General features: G+C 36.3%; 1 long non-coding RNA gene across 1 annotated transcript; it reads right to left on the reverse strand.

Moving 5' to 3' along the window:
* Nucleotides 1-6,251: 6,251 nt before the first annotated feature.
* LOC148941725 (uncharacterized) lies at nucleotides 6,252-21,782 on the reverse strand. The gene is made up of 3 exons (XR_016143243.1): nucleotides 21,537-21,782; nucleotides 8,373-8,608; nucleotides 6,252-6,602 (listed from the first exon to the last, which is right to left on the reverse strand). It is a non-coding gene; the product is annotated as an uncharacterized LOC148941725 (long non-coding RNA).
* Between the last annotated feature and the right edge of the window lie 1,441 nt (nucleotides 21,783-23,223).

The following is a 23,223-nucleotide window of genomic DNA, read 5'->3' on the forward strand; positions in this document are numbered from 1 at the left end:
AATGTAGCAGCTGTAGTAATAATAGCAGTATGCAGTGAGTGCCTTTTTGTTTGTTCAAAATCCCTATCGGCAAGCCCTGAAAGTTTCAACTTAACACTCTAAGATATTCCTGAGAAAAGCTTCATTACACACTTTTGGCAACCTTAATGCGTGTTGTTTGCTTTGTTTTGTTTAACGTACCCTAAAAAATTCACGTTAATACCCTTAGCCCCAGTAGAAGCAGTACCCAAAGTCGTAGTAGTAGTAGCAATTGTAGTATAACATACACATAGTGCCTTTTGGTTAGTTCAAAATTCTCCTCAAATTTCCCTGGAAGTTTCATTTTAATACTATAAGCCGTTCCTAATTTATTGCTCATATGGCCTTTTGACAACCTACATGCACTTAGGGTGTTTTGATTAGGTTGAAACTCCCCATAAACATTCCCTAAATGTTTCAACTGGATATCATTAGCCTCAGCAGTAGCAGAAATAGTAGTGACAGAAGTAGTAGTAGTAGTAAATACGCACTTAGTGCCTTTTTGCTATTTCAAATCCGCCCTCAAGATACTCTGAAAGTTTAAACTTAACGCTCTAAGCCGTTCCTTAGAAATTGCTGATATACCTTTTTCAGAATCAGAATCATTTTAATGAAAACAGCTGTCATAGACACATTAAAAAAAATGCATTAAAAGGCGCTGTTTTTTTACATGAAAACATTTTTACATGAAAACACTTCTCTACATTTTATTAAAAGCACTTGTAAAAAAAGGAACAAAGGAGTTACTAAGTCTGTTTGTGCGGCACGAGACGGGCATAAGTTTGCTTTTGCTTCTGGTATTTGCGCGGACAGGCATTTTAGGTGGTAATATTGTCCTATGTACAGGACTAGACAATAAAAACTGACCAAAACGAATCATCAGCTGAAAACGGCGATCGTGAAGGCTTGGTATTTCAAGTGACTTCAGAGCGGAGCTGTAATCTACATATTTGTAGATTTGTAGAAAGAATGATCTTTACAGCTCGTTTCTGGTTCCCCTCCAAATCATCACTTAAGTAATCTATGTGATGAACTTGTGGGCCCCAGACGGGACACGCATATTCAAGGATGGGTCGAATAAAAGTGAGGTACGCTGTTTTCAGCTTATACACTGGAAAACCTAGGCGGCGCATCGCCACCAGTGTCCGCATAGCATAATGTCCCTTCTTAACCAGCTCTTGTACATGAATAGAGAACGAACAGTCCACACTAAAGGTGACGCCCAAGATAGTCGCACACGAAGCAGAAGGGAACGAAGTCGCGGGGTAAGTAAAATCGCGTTTAAGTGGGTTGAACCTCAAAACCTTCGATTTATTCTCATTAATTTGAAGACTGTTCGCAGTACACTGTGATTTAAACTGATCGAAAAAATTTGGGTCGAACTGGGCTTCAGCATGCGAATCCTTTATGTGGTGTTTAAGAAGCGCAGACAAATCATCGACGAATTTAAAACGATCGTCAAAGTCAGAAAGTATATAGTTGATAACAGCCAGGAAAAGAAGAGCTGCTAATTTGGTACCTTGTGGGGCGCCACATGTAATTTCCACCCATTCCGATTCAATATCTCCGGGAAAAAGGGCGTACACTTTTTGATACCTGTGACGTAAGAAATCAACTACTAATTGGAGGATGTGCTTACGGGCACCCATTGACTTGAGATTCTGGGCGGCAAGAGGGTGCTTAATCAAATCAAATGCCTTTCGGTAGTCTACCAGAAGTAAATCTACAAACGAGCTTCCAAACTCCAACCATTCAACTACTAGGTGATAAAGCCGTACTAAATAAACAGACGTGATGCATCCCTTCAAGCAACCATGCTGGAAGGGGTCAAGTGACGGTGAAATGTCCGTGAGAAGTTCACGATATATGAAAGATTCTGCAACTTTAGCAAAGTTCGGTGTGATCGAAATAGGTCTTAACTGATCACATGTCTTAGGTCCTTGAACTTTGGGTATTACGCGAACATATGCTCGCTTCCAAGCATAGGGAAAGGTTTGTTCACTGAAGCCCTGATTAATGATCGATGCCAATGGTCTGGCTAAAAACAAGGCATATTCACGAATAAGTTCGACCGGCAACTCACCAGGGTAGGAAGATCAATTCGGTTTTAGTTTTTTAAGTTCTTTAAAAACAGCAAATTCGGTAAACTGTTTTATTTCGTCAGTTTCACAATCGACAAAGAGATCAACCAGTTCGGCCTCTGTAATTGAGGGGTAGGTGGTACAAATGCCAGCAAAGAACTCGTTTACGTCTGAAGCGCTCATTTGAGATCCTTCAGACTTGGGTATTTTTAGCTCACTGTTAACTGACTTGCCAGTCATTTGTTTCACTGTGGAATGCCACTTCCGACTGCTACTTTGGAGAAGGGGTACTACCTTTTCCCGAACATAATTTCTTCGCTTGAAACGATTAATGGCCACGATTCGATTTCTAAGTTTCGCCGCCGCGGCTATTTGTCCGGAACTGTGCAGCTTGCACCTCATCTTGATCATTTGTTTGAGATCGCTTGTGATCCATGGCTTATCGGACTCACTTACCACTACAACTTTAATGGGAAAAAACTTGTGAAACATCTCTTACAGAAGAGAGTTAAACTGCTGAACTTTGCTATTCAGGTTTACTATAGAACACAGGTCGTCGAAGCAGTAAGTCCCGATCCACAGACCAAAATCGCAGATTGATTGAGAGTTAAGCGGACTAATAGTCACTTTGGTTCTCTTTGGCTTCGGTTGGTTATTGTGGGCTTGCCAGAGAATTACATAATGATCTGAACTCTGGAGAGGACCTAACGACCGAGGGGAGTAATAATTGTCACTCATGTTTGTAAAAATTAGGTCGAGTACTGCCACTCTGGTGCGTAGCATTGGTAACTACCTGCTTCAGATGAAGGACACTAGATATCCATTGTCTGTTCGTCTGGTTAAAATCGCCAGCTATTATGAAGCCAGGATAGGCATGGGCACGACGAAGTTTATCGATGTAGGTCTGTAAGTAGCTGATAAGCTCTTTCCTATTTTTTGCACTCTCTGGGTAATACACAGATGCAATTATCAAACATGAGAACTTTTTTGATAGTTTGGATGGCTTGCACTCTACCCAGACAACTTCGTGACACGAATCGGTTGGTATATTTAATAGCTTAGATGAAATGTCATTACGAATATAGATACCAACGCCACCACTTTTTCTACTCAAGCCTCTATCACGGCGAGTGTTGAAATAGCTAGTGTAGCCTTTTATTCTACCCATTTCATCAGTGATATCCCAGAATTCGGTAACTGCGGCAATAGGAACACTCACTTCTCTCAGCCGTATCTCCATCTCGTCAACTTTATTTGTTAAGGATCGGGCATTACACAGAATGAAATTCGGAAGCTTTGCCTGAGCTGATAACTGTTCAGGACGTAATAGCGGGGGAAGTTCATCAGAGAAACACGGTCAGATTGACTGCAGCTGTGATGGAGAAAGAGTGGGAGGAATTTTGTATCTTTGCAAACATCTTATTTTCACAAGAGTCCTTGGTTCACATACAGCCGTCCTCCGGTCAGAAAGACGTTCCTCCGTAACATGAACGGGTATGACCGTCTGTCTGTTTCGGCGCCCACCTCTCTTTGCACGCCGTCTGTGCTTTTTTTTAAGCACCACAAGCAGGGAGTCCTCTGGTGGCCGTTTGAGTAATCCAAAAAGCCACAGACTGACAAATGTAAATGGTGTTATAGTCAGTTGAAATGAATTAAGTCTTCTTAAACATTCTTTTTGATAGGTAAAAGTCATTATGATTGCACTTAGTAAAGCTAGCGAGGCCAATTCTTTGAAAGAATGCACCATCAAAAACAGTTGAGAACTCCACACAAACAATCTAAACTAGAGTTTAGCAGCACCATCTATATGAATCAAAATTATATGACGATTTAGTCAGTTGAAATTAATTGAGTCTTTTTAAGCATTCTTTTTGATGGATAAAGGTTATTATGATTGCACTTAGCAAAGCTAGGGAGGACAATTCTTTGAAAAAATGCACCATCAAAAATAGTTGAGAACTCCACACACAAGCTAAACTAGCGTGGCGCAAAAGCAGCTGTAATAGCACTAGCAGCACCATCTCTGATACAATCTCTGAAACAATTTTTGCAATCTATATGCATTTTGTGTGTTTTATTTAGTTCAACATCCCCTAAACATTTCCCAAAAGCTTCACCTTAAAGCGTTTAGACTCAGTAGTAATAATAGTATTAATAGTGTTGATAGCAGAAATTACACAGCACCTTCTTTTTTTTTTTTTTTTTTTTTTAACATCCCCCTCAACACAGGCTGGAAGTTTAAACTTAATATCCTAAGTATTTTCTGGGACATTGCTGATGCATCCTTTTGACAATCAATATGCCCATAATACGTGTTATAAAAGCAATAAATTAAAGTAAATAAAGGCACATAGACAGTTTACTCATTAGAGTAAAATAAAATACAATTTAATAAAACAAAACACATAAAAAACTAGACCCCAAAATTAAATAAACATTGAACAATTGGTGTTAAAAATGTGGAAGAGTAAATTTATTTATTCAACATGTCAACTGTGTACAAGAAAAAAAAATTCTTTATCCCTTTGTGGAAAGTTTTTTTTTCGTAAGACTTTGGATTTTTGATAAAGCTAGTCAACAAAAGCCAGCTCAAAGAAGAGGCAGGTAAATTTATGGCAAAATTTAAATTTTCGGGATACCTGAACAGGCAAAAATTAAATTTCTCAAAATAGACAAAATTTCATTACAAAAACAAGCATGAGACAGCACAACTAGGAAAATCAACCAAATCCGTTGCAGTTTACTTTTACTTGTCAAGCATACAGGAATTATGGCCCTCTTAAATTTGACAGCGAGCACAGGCCTTTAAAATAATGTCTACAAAGAGAAACAATTTTGAAATATTTGGTAGCTTTTTACACCTCAAATAGCTCGCTCTACATGGACACACAGAGCTGAAATTTCGCATTTTGTTATGAAACCTTAAGGCACTAGAAGATTTTACCTTACTTTGGATGGAGGAACTATATTTAAAGCACCCCCTATAACAAACTCTGTTTTCATCTGGAACCTCTTGTCAGCCGAAAACACGTCTGCAGTATCAAGAAAGTTGAGAAGAAACTTGATTTTTCAGATAATTCTCATTTCAGAAGCTCAATAGCCTAGATAGGCGAGAAAAAACATATTCTGTCCCTCGGAGAAATTGCATCTAGGAATTTAATTATGTTTCAGCCTTTGTAATTAGACCAAGTCTGAGCCTGGACATTTAGATCTTTTGGCACCTATATGGGAATCTCAGTACAGTCTAAAATCTGCTTGAGTCAGTTTTGTTGGACGTTTACCAGCTGGTTAACCTTCAAATAATATCCGTTGAGCTCTTATAGTATATGTAAACGGAGAATTTGCTGACACTTCTGGACTTGTAGAAACAATTGTTATATTTTTTGCCACCAAGACGGCTTAATTATAAATAAACAGCAAACAATAAACAGCAATAAACAGAAAAACTAAAACCTTAATAGTTATGAGCTTGTTTTATTTAAACACTGAATAAATATAACATAAGCAAACTGCAAAAAGATAAACTCAAAACATGAGCTATGCCTAATATGTAGTTATGTCAGTTTTGCTTTGTCTAGACTGTTTCATTTTCAATGTAATTCTTCCTGAACAAAAGTACCTGGAACTCTTTAGCTTTTTTACTTCTGAATATATCTACAATTGTCGCAACTGATCCACACAGATCACAGGAGCTAATTGAGTTACTTCGATAATATAATATAAAATAGAAATGAAAAATAAAATAATGAAAAAAAATGAAAAAATGAAAAAAATTTCATTTCATAAAGAAACGAAAAAAAATGAAAAATAAATAATAATAGAAAATAGAAATATAAAATAAAATAATATAAAATAGAAATGAAGTTAATCATTTGGTTGCAAAATAATCCTATTTGATTACAATATAATACTATTTTACAATAGGATTATTTTGCAACAGAATAATTAACTTCATTTCCATTTAATATTATTTTATCCAGCTGCTTTGGTGTTTGCATCACAGTAACTCTATTTGCTTCTGTGATCTATGTGGATCCGTAGCGGCAAATGTATATATTAATATTGTTTTTTATTCCTTGGTTTTGGCTTTTATTTGTTTTAGATTATTTTATTTTCTATCTTTGTTTCATCAGCGTTGAACATGCCTCATTTTCATGCAGGCAAAACATCCACGTCGTTTTGGTTTTTATGTTTACTTTCTACTGGCCTGAGTCCCGTTTGTTTGTTCTTTATTGAGATTTCTCTCTTTTGTTTGTTCTTTGTCGTGACTGGCCAGTTTGGCTTAAGAGCTTCCAACAGAAAAATTGATTACATTAACAAACTCAGCAATACATTTAGTACACGAACCTTCAAGGACCTTCTTTTCATCAAGATTTGACAAATTTTGAAGTGAACTAACGCTTCAGTTTGTTTCAATATCTTATAAAACCACTGGCTGCTCCATTGCAGGAATGCATTTCCCAACACAGGAAGAGGTTGCTGACTTCATGCAGCCTTATCAATCTAGTTAAAAACAGTGAATAATATTATGCAAAAATACATTGGGAATTTCAAAACACTTGCACGCTTATACTAATTATGAAAGAAGTATAGAAAAAGAATAGTAATTAATAAACCAAAGGTGCATAATTTATCAAATAAAATTGTTTTTCCTCAGTAAAAGGAAGTGTATCTGTCTTTTACAATTACATACTGAGTGGTGATAGACATACCTTAAAAAGAAAATGAGAGGATTTCAAATTATTTTGTAAATCAAATTTGTAATATTAATATACTAATGATTTACTCTTCTAACAGCTTTCTTCATTTATTACTAGTAGTAAAGCCTGGTTAATTTTGTCCTAGGAGCAGGGAAAAATATTTTTCTTTAATTCTATGTCTTATTATGCTGTCCAACACTTTCCTGCTAATCTGTGATCTATATTTCATAATACTGCAAGTCAGTACATTGGTAGATAATTCTGTTTATTTTGCATTAGATAAAAAGCAGTTAAGTTTTGGTCTAGCTGCAAAAGCCAATTTGAACTACACAATGATTTTCAAGAGCGGTTTTTCATGATTGTTGTCTCATGAGAAAAACAAGATAATAGGCTAAATTTAATTTTAACTCCGATTTATTCACAATCCCTAAGCAATTCTTAAAACCATAAAAAAATACCATTGAAAATCAGAAAAAAAGGAAAGGTTATGCACAGAGATAATATTTTCAAACCTAAAATAAAAATCATCAATCTTAATAATAGAAAATTTGAACTTCTCTTTAATTTTTAAATCTAAAAACTAATTTAGTTCTACTAAAAGAAATTGGGAAACAAAGTATACATTAACAGTATTTAAAATAGCAAACGCAATTTGACAATTGCAGATTTCAAGACCTCATAAAATAAGGGAGTTATTGTGAATGTGTAGGGTAGCTGTTTTAAAAAAAAAAAAAAAAAAAACATGAAAATAGATTCAATGTAGCTATACAATTGAACCCAACCCCTTTCGAGTATTTTTCTTGAAGGTTTAAAATTAGCATCAACTTTGAATCTCAAGCTGAAGCACAAAAAGGTGACCCCAGAAAAGCAATAGCACCAGAAACCAGAAATGAAATACTCTTGTCACAAAAATTTTTTTAGCTTGATTTTTAACCCTGATGAGAAAATATTGACATTTTTAAATTTAATAGAAGAGCCTCTGTGTTTAGACTTATCAGCAAGGGAATTAAAATTCTTAATTGGACTATTTTAGAACATCATTGTCATGTCAAATCAGCATATGCAATAAAACAAACATCCTGCCCCTAAAAGATAAAGTTGCATGAAGTGAGCAAAGGCCCTCATGAAAAATATAAAAACATATATAAAACTCATTAATTATTGTTTCAAATACTAAATGGCATGGTCACAGTCATTTCCTTTTCTTGAAGCTGGATTGATTAAGACAGTACCCAAGCATTGTAAAATATTATTTATCCACAATTCAAATAGCTAACCTATTGTAACATTTTTGTTATTGGTTAATAATCAAAAGATTGGAGATCTTTTACCTTATTTCAGGATGGGGACCAGATTATCACCTCCAGATTTGAGGCGAAGATTTAAAAAAAAGTCAAGAGAAGAAGAAATGAAAAAGTTAGAACAGATTTAACACAACTTTAGGGGATCCTATGATGATTTTTAAAGGATTTTGATTTTAAAATTCTACATGCATCAACAAATATATCTTTGTGCATTAAATTTATAAAGGAAAAAAAGAAGAGACATTAGGGGGATAAAAAACTTATTGTACCTTGAAGTGTTTTGGGCATGGATTTTCCTTTGTTAGCTCCCCATTTGGGTCATATAAATATTGTTCATCCACTGACGTCTTTGGATTTTTTTTTAAGGAAACTGAAGAACAATACAGGTTTTCAGCAGGAACAGTAGTTGATACAAATTAGGGGGAATTGAAAAATGTCCTCTAATATGTTGATATGATACAGCAATTGAGATGCACACTGTTACCTCTATTCTGGTGTACTGGCCCTGAAAAATAATAGATAATGTAAAAATTGGTGATAAGTCTGAAATCTGGACTGACAAAGTTGTATTCCCCCTTGGAGGGGATGTAAATCCAGAAAATGGAAAAAGCAATTTAATCAGAACTGAATATCCAACTTTGATTAACTATATAGATATGGCTAGTTAAATGATAGTTGCCCAGACGGTTTTCCCTTGAATAGTTTTCAAAATATTTCTGATTCAGTCAGGCCTGTGGGGTGGCATAAACTGAATACAACATAAATGCTCAGGAGTACCAGTTTATGGAGATCTAGGAGTGGTGAGGGTATTTTCTATTCAATAAAATTACAAGAAGATGGGATTTTTTTCAAAGTCAATACAGGACACCCTCCTCTAATTGGCACAAACTGCCTACCTATATTTTTTGAGGGTACCAGTTATATAGGATATACCACACTGCTCAGAGTTGTGTTCTAATCTACATCTGTAAATTTTAGAATCTACAGTTTTGTCTGCTGTGTGTTACTTGAGGAGTGGAGATGTAACCCTCATGGTAAAAATAACCACAAATCTGACACAGGTTTTTGCCACTGTGTCAGCCTTTGATGAGTTGTGCTATGATGATTTGCTTTTTTTTTTGTTTTTTTTTTCATCATTTAGCCTTCTGCATCTCTTGTAATGGCCTAATGATCATGTCTGACACTTATAACAAGTTAAAAAACTCCTCAATTTGAAATTACTTGACATATAATTTAGCAACTACTCTAGTAAAAAGTAGTGTTCCCTGAAATTAAATATAATACACCAAATATTGATACTTGGCAATATTTAATTGGTAATCACTAGTTTTTCTATGTATGTTTAAAATATGATTGATGTACAAACTAGCATTTGATAACAAGGGGTGTAGGCTATAATCTTCTAGACAAATAATAAGATTATCACCATATTTGTGTCTTGTTACAGATGTCACTATCCCTAGGTGATTAAAAAGAATAAAAAGAAGAAGTTGAATCTTAAGAAATTAATAGAAGAAATTCTTAGCACCTCAGTAGGATTTTAGGGTTATCAAGATTTTTTTCCTAAACTGAATAAATAAACTAAAAAAAATTAAAATTTTACAAGTCAGATATAAGGCTCAAAACACTTGCATTGTGTCTATTTTGAGCATTAGAAATATTCCTCAAGATTTTATTAATATCAAACAAAGATTATGTAAGGTGACAAAAGGCAAGCCCCTTTGAAGAGGGGAAGGAATAGAGCTATGTACTGTAAAAGGCTTGAATCTGTACAGCATTTTTATTCTCCTAAACAGGACACTGTAAAATTCTGAAGACTACTTTGAAAAATTAAAGAATACTTACTTATATTATTCCTGAAGGCATAATAATGAACTTTCCCCTACCCTCAAATGGTCAAAAATAACTATATTTTATCCATTTGCAATGCATTTTCTATGTGTTAACTCTACTTGCTTGCTATTAAATCGAATTTTAAGAAAAGAATATTCATTAAGAAAACATATTGTGGGGGGAATTAAAGTTTATTGGTAAGCCTTAAGAAAGATAGAAGTAAACAGTCTAGAACCTTTGTAGGTAGCCTAGTATAATTTCAAGAATTGGAGTATTTCTTTCTGGCAAATGGGAGCAAAAAACTAACATCATCCTCAACCTGGATTTGAATTTTTGGTATAGGTCTTGATTAGGGGATATTGAGAAGGAAATATGTTATGAAAATAATTCTTACTTCATAATATGCAGAATAGTTGTAGTTAACAGATTTTGCATGCAGCTCTGCTATACTTCACCCTTAACTCCGCCTAGTGTGCACATATATGGCCAAAATTAGATATTTACCATGTATTTCTCTCAATGCATCTCTCTTGTTTCAACTTGTGCATCCATAAATTGAAAAAACTGTGACTAAGACAAGAACTGGAAAAACAAGAGTGATGGGTGGACTAATACTTCGGAAATATATAATTTGTGGTGTAATTCTAGTTTAGCTACTTTTTTCTATCTTAGAAAGGAGTTAGGTTAGGAAAATAAAACTTTCAGGGACAGGGCTATAGACTAAAGTATGTCCTGGGAAGGTATTTTGAAATACCAACCTCTACTCCTTCTCTCTCTAGTCAGTAGTGACCTTTAAAAATCTTTGTGTTATGAAACTGAAGCCTTGCAAAACAGGTCTTCTGCTTAAATGAACTACAAGAACATTTTTTGGTAAATTTCTACAAAATCCTATTATAGAGTTAGGAATAAAGTGAATACATCATTTGATGCCTTTTTTTATGCTGATTACGAATATAATAATCATTTCTATCGGAAATAAATTTTAGCCCCGCTCCACTATATATTCCAATTCAGGGGATATATTTTGGTCAATATCTACCAAATCATATTATTGAGTTAGGACTAAAGTGAATACACCATTCGATGCCTTTTTTATGCTGATTACGAATATATTAAGTATTTCTATCGGAAATGAATTTCCGCCCCCCCCCCTATATATGCTAATTCTGGTTTAGGTTAGGTATAGCCTATATAGAGGAGGGGGGCTGAAATTCATTTCCGATAGAATGTTCGGTAGATATTGACCTATATTTCTAAATTAGGGGGGCGGAAAATTTAGTTTCTGCTGTAAATGGCAGGTAAGTTTAAACTTTACCCCCCCCCCCTAATGTAGAAATATATACCCTGAATTGGCATATATAGGGGGGCTGAAATTCATTTCCGATAGAAATGATTATTTTATTTGTAATCAGCATAAAATAGGCATTGAGTGGTATATTCACTTTATGCGTAAGTCAATAATATGATTTGGTATAACTTTACCCATTTTTATTAGCTTCATAACTTTGCTTATTCCTAATTTATGAGGTTTGAAAGATCTGTAAATAAATTTCCCAAACTTAAAATGACCAATTGATATGGCTTAAAATTCTACTCAAATAACAGGAAGTGTATTTTCAGAATACAATTAATTCTTTCAGGACTTATCAGAGTATTTATTTTGATCATTTATAAAAAAAAATTCATCACTATGGATAGGTATTGTAGTTTGACTCATTTTATGGATTCATAAGCAAACGTTTCAGAAATTTAAATTTATTGGGCTGCTTCGAAAAAAAAAACTTATTTCCAATGCACATAACTGTTGATCTCACAAAACACTTGTTTTGCGTCTTTGACGCGTCCGAATGTGCTGCTTATTCTGCAACAAATGACAAATACATCGATTTATGTATATGAAATCGAAACCTATTTTGTGTGGTGGGCTAAAGTTTAGCCAAGCGAAATAATAAATAAATTGTAAATTTACCTACTTGACTGTTTTTTAGTTCTTCCTTACAGCTAATTTTGGTATTATTTGGCATTGTCTATTAACTATTATAAGAAACAGTCACAAAATACTTGAAATCAAGGAAACTACTGAACTTCTGTCTATATGCTAGCTGAGCTATGTAGCCTAAAGACATAAGAGGTGGAGGGGCTCTAAAATAAATAGACAGTAGCCTACTCTAATAAGAAGAAGAACACAAGTTTTCTGTATTTACTTAAGTAAAAACTTTGTTTTTAAGCGTTTATTTTAGAAAGGAGCGTTAAGAAGACTGTGAATGAGAGAAGAATAGAGAACTATTATTTTCTTTGCCAAATTGCTGTATTTAATTCTTTCTTGTAGTTGATTCTTTCGTTCAAAAATTCTTTCTTCCTTTTAAACCTTAAGAATTTTCTATTAAAAGTCTCAATTACAATTTGAGGAACAATGTGATTAAGGATTTTCAAATACTTTCTTGTAATGTTTTAACAGAAAAATAAACTGTAGGTCACAAGTTTATCAAATAATTTCTTTTCTCCGAAAAATCCAGCACATTGTCCCACACTTCCACTGGATTTTAGGTAAGGTAGATTGGTCAGGTTTTCCTAGTCCGAATGAAAAATCCAACCTGAACGAAATTTGTTTTATCTAGGATAAAACGAAAACGCGTGACTTTCGGACACGGTCGTATTTTTCACAATAACGCAATAGGGTATTACAACAAGGTAAATTGAATGCGGAGTTAGTCAAATCTACATATGAAAACTCTCAGGAGAAGACAGACGGCACTATATTCAACTATTTGGAAAACATGACTTTACTATCTAATTGATCTCTCGAAAAGATTCTAGACTAGAACACATCTGGATAAATCTACCTTAAAATCCTTTCAGCCTTAGGACCAACAAGAGGCAATCCACCAAAGCAATGAAAACGTGTCAGTTTCTCCAATTTTACAAATTAAACATATTGCTAACAGAGAACGTAATGCTGACGCCAAGAAAATAAAAAGATTAGAACTGAACAGAGAATGAAAGGAGCTGTATAGCCATTGAAAAATGGTCGTCAAGTTGTTAAATTTACAGTTTGAGTATCCCTTGAGTTTTGTGAAGGCTCATTAAAATTAATGATCGCAGCGGTAGGTCAGAGTTTTTAGTTTAACCTAAATTCATGCTACCCAAATTGTTCTACCCTTTGCTTTATTTGGCAAAAATTATTAATTTTTAATCTAAATATACTTGAAATCAGTGGATAAAATATTTTGAAAAATGATGCAGTTGAAGGTCTTATTTATTCAATACAACTTTCCATCAAAGACTATTATTGTTTTCCGAAGTTAATAACCCAAGAATACTAAAGATGGGTAAAATTTATCCCTGCAAATTGAATCCATATCTGTTCTTACCCTGTGAGTCATGAAAATGAAGTGGGTTTTTGTATATATATTGTCTCTGACCATTGGGGAGGTAGTCAGTGAGGTATTCTTGTATTAGACATTAACAAAGACTGAGGCACAGGAAATAAGTGGGTAAATTGTATCGATCTTTGGTATTGGTGCAACTTTTTTTGCTTTCGGTCACTAATTTGATTTTTCAATATTTGGGGCTTAATTGCGAAGCTGGCTCTGCTTTTATTTGCTTTATGTAGTTTACTAGTTTGTATTGATGTTAGGTTATATTTCAGCAATTATAGTATATATTCCACCCATATTTGGTATTATTACAGTGATCTGTTTAGTTTTTTTTTTCAGTAATGAGCCAGTACCCGCTTTCCAACAAAGAAATTACCCAACTTTCCGGTAAAGATGAAGAAAATGAAGATGCAGAAGTAAGTTGCAGCAATGACAAAGAAGATGCATTTGAAGCAGAGGACTTAAAATTGTCTGACAGCAAAGAGGAAGATCTGACCTACGCTCGTTATGATGACTCAGAAGAAGTGATGCCAAGTCCTAGAGAATCTGCTCTCACCCAAGTGGTTTAGGAGCCTCAAGGAAGAACTAAAATTCAACAAGTTAATGCAGTACTTTTCAAAATTATGAATGTGATAAGGATCGACAGGATTTGAAAAATTTATTCTTGTCATAGTGACGCTTCGAAAATCTTGACCAATTCATTTCGCGACCATCCAAAAACAGACTAAGAGGATAAAATGGTTATCGATGGAGCACAATTACGCTAAAAGTCACTATGCTAAGACTGGACTGAAAAAATTAAGTAGGCTCAAGTAGGTGCCATCAAAAACAGTTCAAATCTTTTCTCGAGACATGCACTGGTTCAATTCTGCTTGTAGACTGTCGACCAGGGACAGAAAATAAAATCACATAAGAAATGGCTCACAACAAAATTACACGAGGATCAGGATACTTTTATTCAAGCTCCAAGCGAACCTGTTAAACCCACACGCCGATAGAAAACTGATTACAAACGCAAGATTGAAGTAAAGCTAAAAAGGGACCCTGCAAAGCAATGGTGGAGGATTGACAAAGAAGCATCCAAACCTATTTCAATTCCATCACTTCATGTTGAAAGGGTGGTGATGCATTCTGGCCAGGAAAAGGAAGATGTTCTTGCGAATGCTTTTGAAAAGGCCTCTAAACATGTTGAAGCAGGAGTCTCTCCCCCCCAATTTCCCACAAGAAACAGGCGTAAAAATCATTGGTGTAAACATAAATAGTAGTAGAATTTTTAGTACGTTCTTTAAACTGGATGTCACCAAAGATTCAGTGCAGGATAAAATATTTAATATCATCCTCAATATGTGTACCCCTGATTGGAATCGCTGGTCCTCTTGCTTGTCTGTTTTTAATTTGTTTTGCAGCAGGAACATTTTTGAAAAGCCTGAAACTTTTTCGTTGTAATTCCTGTTCTTGAGGAAGATGGTGATCCTACTATTGTAAGAGATTATCAGCAAGTTAGTCTCCTATCCTGCTTAAGAAAAGCTTATGAGAGTATCATTCACAAGACCGAGTCAAACCAATCATCGGCTGACACACAAGATGGTTTTCGTAGAGAAGAGTGCACGTTAGACTTCCTGATTGTGTAGTACCGAGAGTGGGTCAAACTTTTTCCCAGGGACATGACATCCACCTTCTCTCCTTTGACATCACGAAGGCTTTTCATCACGTATGATACGAGGGTCTTCTATGGAATTAACAGGCTACTGATTCAGGGCTTGATCCAGGATTTTTAGGGGGGGGGGGGCAAAATAGGTTGATCCGATAAAACAAATTAGGGGAGGGGGGGCAAAATAGCTTGATCCGATAAACTTGCGTTAGGAGCAACTTTAATTAACGCAAACTTGAGTCAATTAAGCAAATACACACTACTTTAGACAACGCCGGGGGAGGGGCACCCCCTTGCCCTCCTGGATCCGCTACTGTACTGAGTTAATGGGTGTCAATTCAAGGTTTTCTTGCTGATGTCTTTGGCAGCTATCAATAGGGTCGTCTTTGACAGCCTTATTTCAAAAGAATGCTCGGTTTAGGCCAGACTTCCTTATGAAGGTTTTCTTAGGCTGACTCTTCTCCTAGTGTTCAAAAACGATCTAGAGGATAGCCTTCTGAAAAAACCTCACCACTTTACTGAGGACACGTAGCAGATCCAAACATCCCCAGAAGAAACTTTACGCTGACCAAAAAAAAAAAAAAAAAAAAAAAAAAAACTGCGGCTAGATACGTGGCTTTTAAATTTCAATGCATCAAAAACAAAAGAGTTCTGAATTTCAAAGGCACAGAATGTGAAAGATCACCCTGCTTTCATTTTGAAAGAAGAGGCAATAACAAGAGTTGACACAATACATCTTCTTTAAGTTCATTTCTCATCGGATCTCACATGGGCTAAACACCTAAGAAAAGTGAGATCCTCTTACTCCCACAAAATGGGAGTCATCCTTATATGCAAAAGCCTACTCCCTGACGAGTCCATTCAACACTATTCATTTTACATATCAGACCAGTCATGCATTATGTCTTTCCTCTTTTTACTGGTCCTCCGACTAGCCACATCGCACCTCTTCAATATATTAAAACCAAGCAGTCTGCGCAGTAATTTTCGGCAATCCTGATTTTAAGTTCATACAGTCAATCCAGAATCGATTTGACATGGCTTTAATGTCGATGTTCTACAAATATATTCATTACCTTTATCAGAGGAGGCATTATAACTCGTTTCAGATAAAATAAAGGATTTGCAATCAACTCGCCAAAGTACAGCTCGACAGACCTACCTTGTACAGAGCACACCCCGCAGAGAATACATGGAGACAAGTTTTACTCAACAATCTGTTATCATGTGGAATGGCCTCGCAGTTGGGGTAATCCCTGAAAATATTTTTCTTAAGTTGTTCAAGAGTAGGTATAATAAACAACTTAAAATAAATAGAGTGATAATTACTTGGACTAGCACCATATCATCACTTGTGATGGAGCCGCGAAGCTTGTGTAGAAAAAAAAAATACCACGTGAGATGCTCAACGTAAAAAATCTAAAACTTGGGACCTCAATGTTCGGCTTTAATCGTAAAAAGCAATTCAATTTGACTTTCTCACAGCTCTATTTTTTTTAAACAATAAAAAACTTTAGCGTAAAGAGCGAGGCGTTGAGGAGGGGACAGCCCTTTTCCGATACGGAATAATTTCTGTTCGTTTTAAGTTTTAACGTCGTTCCTTACTTTAAGTTATAATAACTTGTTTTTTTATTTTTTTTTTATTTAAAAGCATACTATATAATAAAAACGTAACCTAATCTAGGTACTTTTCCCCCTTAACCCCAAAAAACAATAGCTAATATATTGCAAACGCAATGACAAACCACGCTTTGCGATCCAATTCTCTACTGACCGATACCCGTTTGACTAGTTTCCTTTAGCATCTCTCTTGCGTGTGTATCAGCTAACTGACAAGTACCGATGATGTGTGTATTATTCTTTCCGCAACAACCTCACCCCCACCCCCTCCTGATTGGTTTGACATAATATAAGGCTATATACAAAAGTTGCTCTTTTTATATGGGATTATGAACAGCTGGTATTGACAAAATATATGAAACTGTAAAAATTAACCATATTTTGGTTATATCTAAGCATTGAGGAGGGGGGTGAGTTATTTGAGCAGGAATTTTTTATTTTATGCTAAGCGTTTTCAAAATATCAAGGTCACTTTTTGACATTATACCCCCCTCCCCATCTGCGAGATCCCATATATAACTGTTTAAATACATCGTTGTTTCGAATCTAGTGATGGCATTCTTTCTCGTTACATTCTTTCGTGTTCTTTCATATTGTAAAGTACGAAATTTAATGGTTATTTTTCTTTTAAATATATTCCTAGGGCTATATCCCAGACAATTAGGGGGGGGGGGGTGTATATACTTTCAGAAAAGGGGCCATGATATTTGGAAATAGTATAAAAAGAAGCAGCGTCAAAGGACTGGCTTCTTGCGTTTCTGAAGCGGAATTCAGACATCTCGGTGAGGAAGCTAGAAGCGACAAGTCAGGCGAGAGCCTCTGGCTTCAACAAAACTGTCGTTCAGACGTTTTTTGACAAGCTACTTGATGTCTATGGAAGGTTTGGAGCCAAACTGATGGCTGATCGCATCTGGAACGTTGACGAGACAGGTATGGTCACCGTGCTTCCACCACCGAGTCCTAGTACCAACTGGACAAAAATAGGTTAGTCAGACTGTGTCTGCAGAAAGAGGTCAAAACTTGACTGCTGTATGTTTCGCCAGTGCATCTGGAGCGACTAGTCCACCGGTCTTCATTTTTCCGCGAGTGAATTTCATACCTAGAATGACGAAGGCCCCCCTGGTTGCCTTGGGCTTGTGAACTCTAGTCGTTGGGTCAATGGCGACTTTATCTTGGAGGCTATGTGACACTTGACGAAAATAAACTACCCCGATGAAGAGACTCCCATCCTACTTCTCATGGACAACCATGATAGCCATCTGGATGTACGTATGATCGAACACTGTGAGCAAAATCACGTGACACTGTTGACATTCCCACCCCACTGCTCCCACGAGCTTCAGCCACTTGACGTAGGAGTCCTTTCTCCTTTCAAGGGTGCACTGAAAGAGTGCTTCAATGAATGGCTGCAATTGCATCCCGGACAGCGCATTTCAATTTATGAAGTAGCCTCACTCAGCAGGGATCCTTTCTTGGAGAAGTTCAGTGCATCCAACATAGTCTCTGCGTTTCGAGCAGCTGGAATCTTTCCATTCAATCACGATGTATTCCAAGAGGGAGCTTTTGCCCCATCCTTTGTGACGGATAGGCCGCTAGACCAAACAACCAGTTCGCGGAGCCCCTCGTTGCAAGCCAACTCCGAAGCTGGACCACCAATTTCTTCTTTCATAAGGTCGCCCGAAGAAGTATACCTTTTCCCCGAGTGGGGGCTGTTACTGTTCCGGGACATGGGAATCGCAACAGAGGGAGGACCCGTAATCTCACTGACACCCCTGAGAAAGAAGAGATCGTAGCTAAAAAGGAAAAGAAGGCCAAGTCGACGCCATCTACAAAGAAACGTAAGAGCAGCACGGTCCGCAAGCCTAACGAAGACGACGGAACCGATGAGGCGGAGACTCTTTCTGAACCTGCTGCCCCAAGTGACTCCTCAAGCGACGAGTCTCTTCACTGTGGAGACGTAGAAGAGGACCTTGAGTCTTTTGATATTGACCAAGCTCAAACGGATAGCTATGTTCTGGTAAAATTCGAATTGGGCAAATCGAAGAAGTTGGATATCTTCTACGTTGACCAGATAAAAGGAAAAACTGGAAGCGATCTAGAAGTCTCGTTCCTTCGCAGAAATGGAGCACGGTTCATTTTTCAGGATATTGAGGACAAAGCCTTCGTCTCTTAAACGACATTGTTCTTTCTCTTCCAACACCAACTGCCACTGGATGGACTGAACGGACAAAGCGAGGACTCACTTTTCAATGTGATCTCAGCAGCTACAACATGATATAGAGCTCCTGTGAGCTTTGGTTCAATTTAAATGATTTTTTTCTTCAACTTTCATTTTGCTTTTTTTACTTGTAGAAATATTCAACTTTTCAGAAAATGGGGTTTTTTTTCTTTAATCTGTGAAGTTTACAAACTCATATCTATGCTTTTCAAAGTAACACCCCACCAAATCTAACACAGCTCCACCCTGGAGGGTAGCTTAAGACAAATATTTTTTTTTTATTGTTGGATTTTTTTGTCTAAAGACGAAAGATAAAAGTCTACCAAAATTCCTGACAAATCTTGGACACAATCTCTTTCTTTTAAGATGAAAATTACCTCAGAAAATATTGAAATCAGGGCAATATATATATATATATATATATATATATATATATATATATATATATATATATATATATATATATATATATATATATATATATATATATATATATATATATATATATATATATATATATATATATATATATATATATATATATATATATATATATATATATTGCCCTGATTTCAATATTTTCTGAGGTAATTTGACTGTCTTTGCTTATATTTGAGTCAGGAGAGGTGTAGGGGAGGGTGGGGTTGGTTTGGACAAAATATTTTGGTTGGGTGCAGCTTCTGTCCCAATCAGTATCCATCTTCCGTTTTCATCTTAAAAGAAAGAGATTGTGTCCAAGATTTGTCAGGAATTTTGGTAGGCTTTTATCTTTCGTCTTTAGACAAAAAAAATCCTAAAATAAAAAAAAAAATAATTGTCCGAAGTTACCCCACGGTGTGGGGTGGGTACGGACATGGTGTGGGGTTACTTCGGACAGCAGTAATATGGGTTCGGCAACCTCACAGATTAAAGAAAAAAACGCCATTTACTGAAAATCTGAATATGTATAAAAGTAAAACAAGTAAAATGAAAGTTGAAGAAAAAAAATCAAGTAATTTGAACCAAAGCTCACAGGAGGTCTATATCATGTAGTAGCTGCTGAGATCACATTGAAAACTGAGTCCTCGCTTTGTCCGTTCAGTCCCTCCAGTGGCAGTTTGTGATGGAAGAGAAAGAACAATGTCGTTTAAGAGACGAAGGCTTTGTCCTCAATATCCGGAAAAATGAACCGTGCTCCATTTCTGCAAAGGAACAAGACTTCTAGATCGCTTCCAGTTTTTCCTTTTATCTGGCCAACGTAGAAGATATCCGACTTCTTCAATTTGCCCAATTGGAATTTTACCAGAACATAGCTATCCGTTTGAGCTTGGTCAATATCAAAAGGCTCAAGGTCCTCTTCTACGTCTCCACAGTGAAGAGACTCGTCGCTTGAGGAGTCGCTCGGGGCAACAGGTTCAGAAAGAGTCTCCGCCTCATCGGTTCCGTCGTCTTCGTTTGGCTTGCGGACCGCGCTGCTCTTACGTTTCTTTGTAGATGGCGTCGGCTTGGCCTTCTTTTCCTTTTTAGCTACGATCTCTTCTTTCTCAGGGGTGTCAGTGAGATTACGGGTCCTCCCTCTGTTGCGATTCCCACGTCCTGGAACAAAAACAGCCCCCACTCGGGGAAAAGGTATACTTCTTCGGGCGACCTTATGAAAGAAGAAATTGGTGGTCCAGCTTCGGAGTTGGCTTGCAACGAGGGGCTCCGCGAACTGGTTGTTTGGTCTAGCGGCCTATCCGTCACAAAGGATGGGGCAAAAGCTCCCTCTTGGAATATATCGCGATTGAATGGAAAGATTCCAGCTGCTCGAAACGCAGAGACTATGTTGGATGCACTGAACTTCTCCAGGAAAGGAACCCTGCTGAGTGAGGCTACTTCATAAATTGAAATGCGCTGTCCGGGATGCAACTGCAGCCATTCATTGAAGCGCTCTTTCAGTGCACCCTTGAAACGAGAAGGACTCCTACGTCAAGTGGCTGAAGCTTGTGGGAGCAGTGGGGTGGGAATGTCAACAGTGTCACGTGATTTTGCTTACAGTGTTCGATCATACGTACATCCAGATGGCTATCATGGTTGCCCATGAGCAGTAGGATGGGAGTCTCTTCATCTGGCTTGGTTATTTTCGTGAAGTGTCGCATAGCCTCCAAGAACAAGTCGCTGTTGACCCAACCACTAGGGTGTGCAAGCCCAAGGCAGCCAGGGGGGCCTTCGTTTGTCATTCTAGGTATGAAATTCACTCGCGGAAAAATGAAGACCGATGGAATAATCGCTCCAGATGCACTGGCGAAACATACAGCAGTCAAGTGTTGACCTCTTTCTGCAGACACAGTCTGACTAACCTGTTTTTGTCCAGTTGGTGCTAGGACTCGGTGGTGGAAGCACGGTGACCATACCTGTCTCGTCAACGTTCCAGATGTGATCAGCCATCAGTTTGGCTCCAAACCTTCCATAGACATCAAGTAGCTTCTCAAAAAACGTCTGAACGACAGTTTTGTTGAAGCCAGAGGCTCTCGCCTGACTTGTCACTTCTGGCTTCCTCACCGAGATGTCTGAATTCCGCTTCAGAAACGCAAGAAGCCAGTCCTTTGACGCTGCTTCTTTGAAACACCAGTTTTCTGGTACAGAAATGTTATTCGCACGGGCGTAAGAGTAAGTAAATTTTCGTGCTTCAGTTGTTGTCAGTCCATGGTTCATTCTCGAACAAGTGCGAAAGTAGTCGGCTAGTTTTAGCTCGTTTTCGCTTTCAAAAACTTGCCTGTTATGTTTTGGTCTCGTCGGGAAGTTTATCTGCAGTGGCCCAGGCTCTTCGTTGACACTTTTATCCGCTTCTCCTGTCTGCGGCCTCGAGCACCTGACATAGTCCAGTAGCGTGGACTTCTTTATGCCGAAGTTTTCTGCAATTTGTCTCAATGGTCCTTCCTTTTTCAGATAAGCCCCAACTGCTTTCTTCATGTTTTCTAGGTTAACGGGAGGGTCTTGTCGCTTCCTTTTGTATAATCGAGGCATTCTGAAAGACACTGTTTTTAGTAACAAGTAATAAAATGCATATTAACAGGTACACGAGGTGAAAAAAAGAGGAAAAGTTGGAAATACTGACCACAAAAAAGTGTCTGGGGTGGGTTCAGACAATGTCCAAATCCACCCCACTACCTTTGTCCGAAGCAACCCCACCCGCGATAAAAGGTCTGAAACCTCACTGACGCTGTAACTACTATAGATGCCGCCAAAAACTAAAATTTAAACAACTTAGCAATGCCATAGTTAAACGCTACAACAGTCAGCAAAATTCAATGACTAGTAATAATGGCCAAATAAAATCACAAACAAAGAGAGATACAGGACGCCACACCAATCTTTTTTCGGTTTTTCTCTTATACTTCAAAAGCGATTGCACGTGTGATAACCAAACTACATACTCAAGTAGGGTACTAGATGGCACGTCTATAGTATTTTTTTGGTGAATTTTAGAGGGCGTTGTAGGAAGAGAGGCTCTTGTCCAGACTCACCCCGTGTCCGAGCCAACCCCACTCTCCCCTAATGTAATTATATTTTCTCTAGGCACAACTAACCCTATAAATAGCTCTGATTGCACTTGAGAAGAAGATGGTATATCAATATATACATATATATATATATAATATATATATATATATATATATATATATATATATATATATATATATATATATATATATATATATATATATATATATATATATATATATATATATATATATATATATATATATATATATATATATATATATTATATATATATATATATATATATATATATATATATATATATATATATATATATATATATATATATATATATATATATATATATATATATATATATATATATATATATATATATATATATATATATATATATATATATATATATATATATATATATATATATATATATATATATATATATATATATATATATATATATATATATATATATATATATATATATATATATATATATATATATATATATATATATATATATATATATATATATATATATATATATATATATATATTGCCCTGATTTCAATATTTCCTGCGGTTTTACTAAACCTTGATCAATATTGTTTCAGAAGAATTCCAAGCCCTATAAAATATCAAATTTCCATCAAGTTCACAACCTGTATTAGAGGAGTCTAACTCCTCTTTCTGAAAAATATGAAAAGATTTGTGTGATTAACTTTAAAATGCATTAAAGATTTTTTTGTTACATCAATTGTATTAAGTAAAGAGGCACTTACAAAATGACATTTATGCATAAAAAACACTCATCAACTAATGAAATACTTATAAACACAAAGATATCAATTAAAGAAACATTTATTAAAACAACTTCTATGCATCAAGGAACCCATTATAGAGGCCACTTGACTAAGGGAATCTTTCTCTAATCTTCACGT

This window comes from Artemia sp. Qi Xiang Cuo, chromosome 18, assembly GCF_049724085.1.
Source record: "Artemia sp. Qi Xiang Cuo chromosome 18, ASM4972408v1, whole genome shotgun sequence".
Taxonomy (NCBI): Eukaryota; Metazoa; Arthropoda; class Branchiopoda; order Anostraca; family Artemiidae; genus Artemia; species Artemia sp. Qi Xiang Cuo.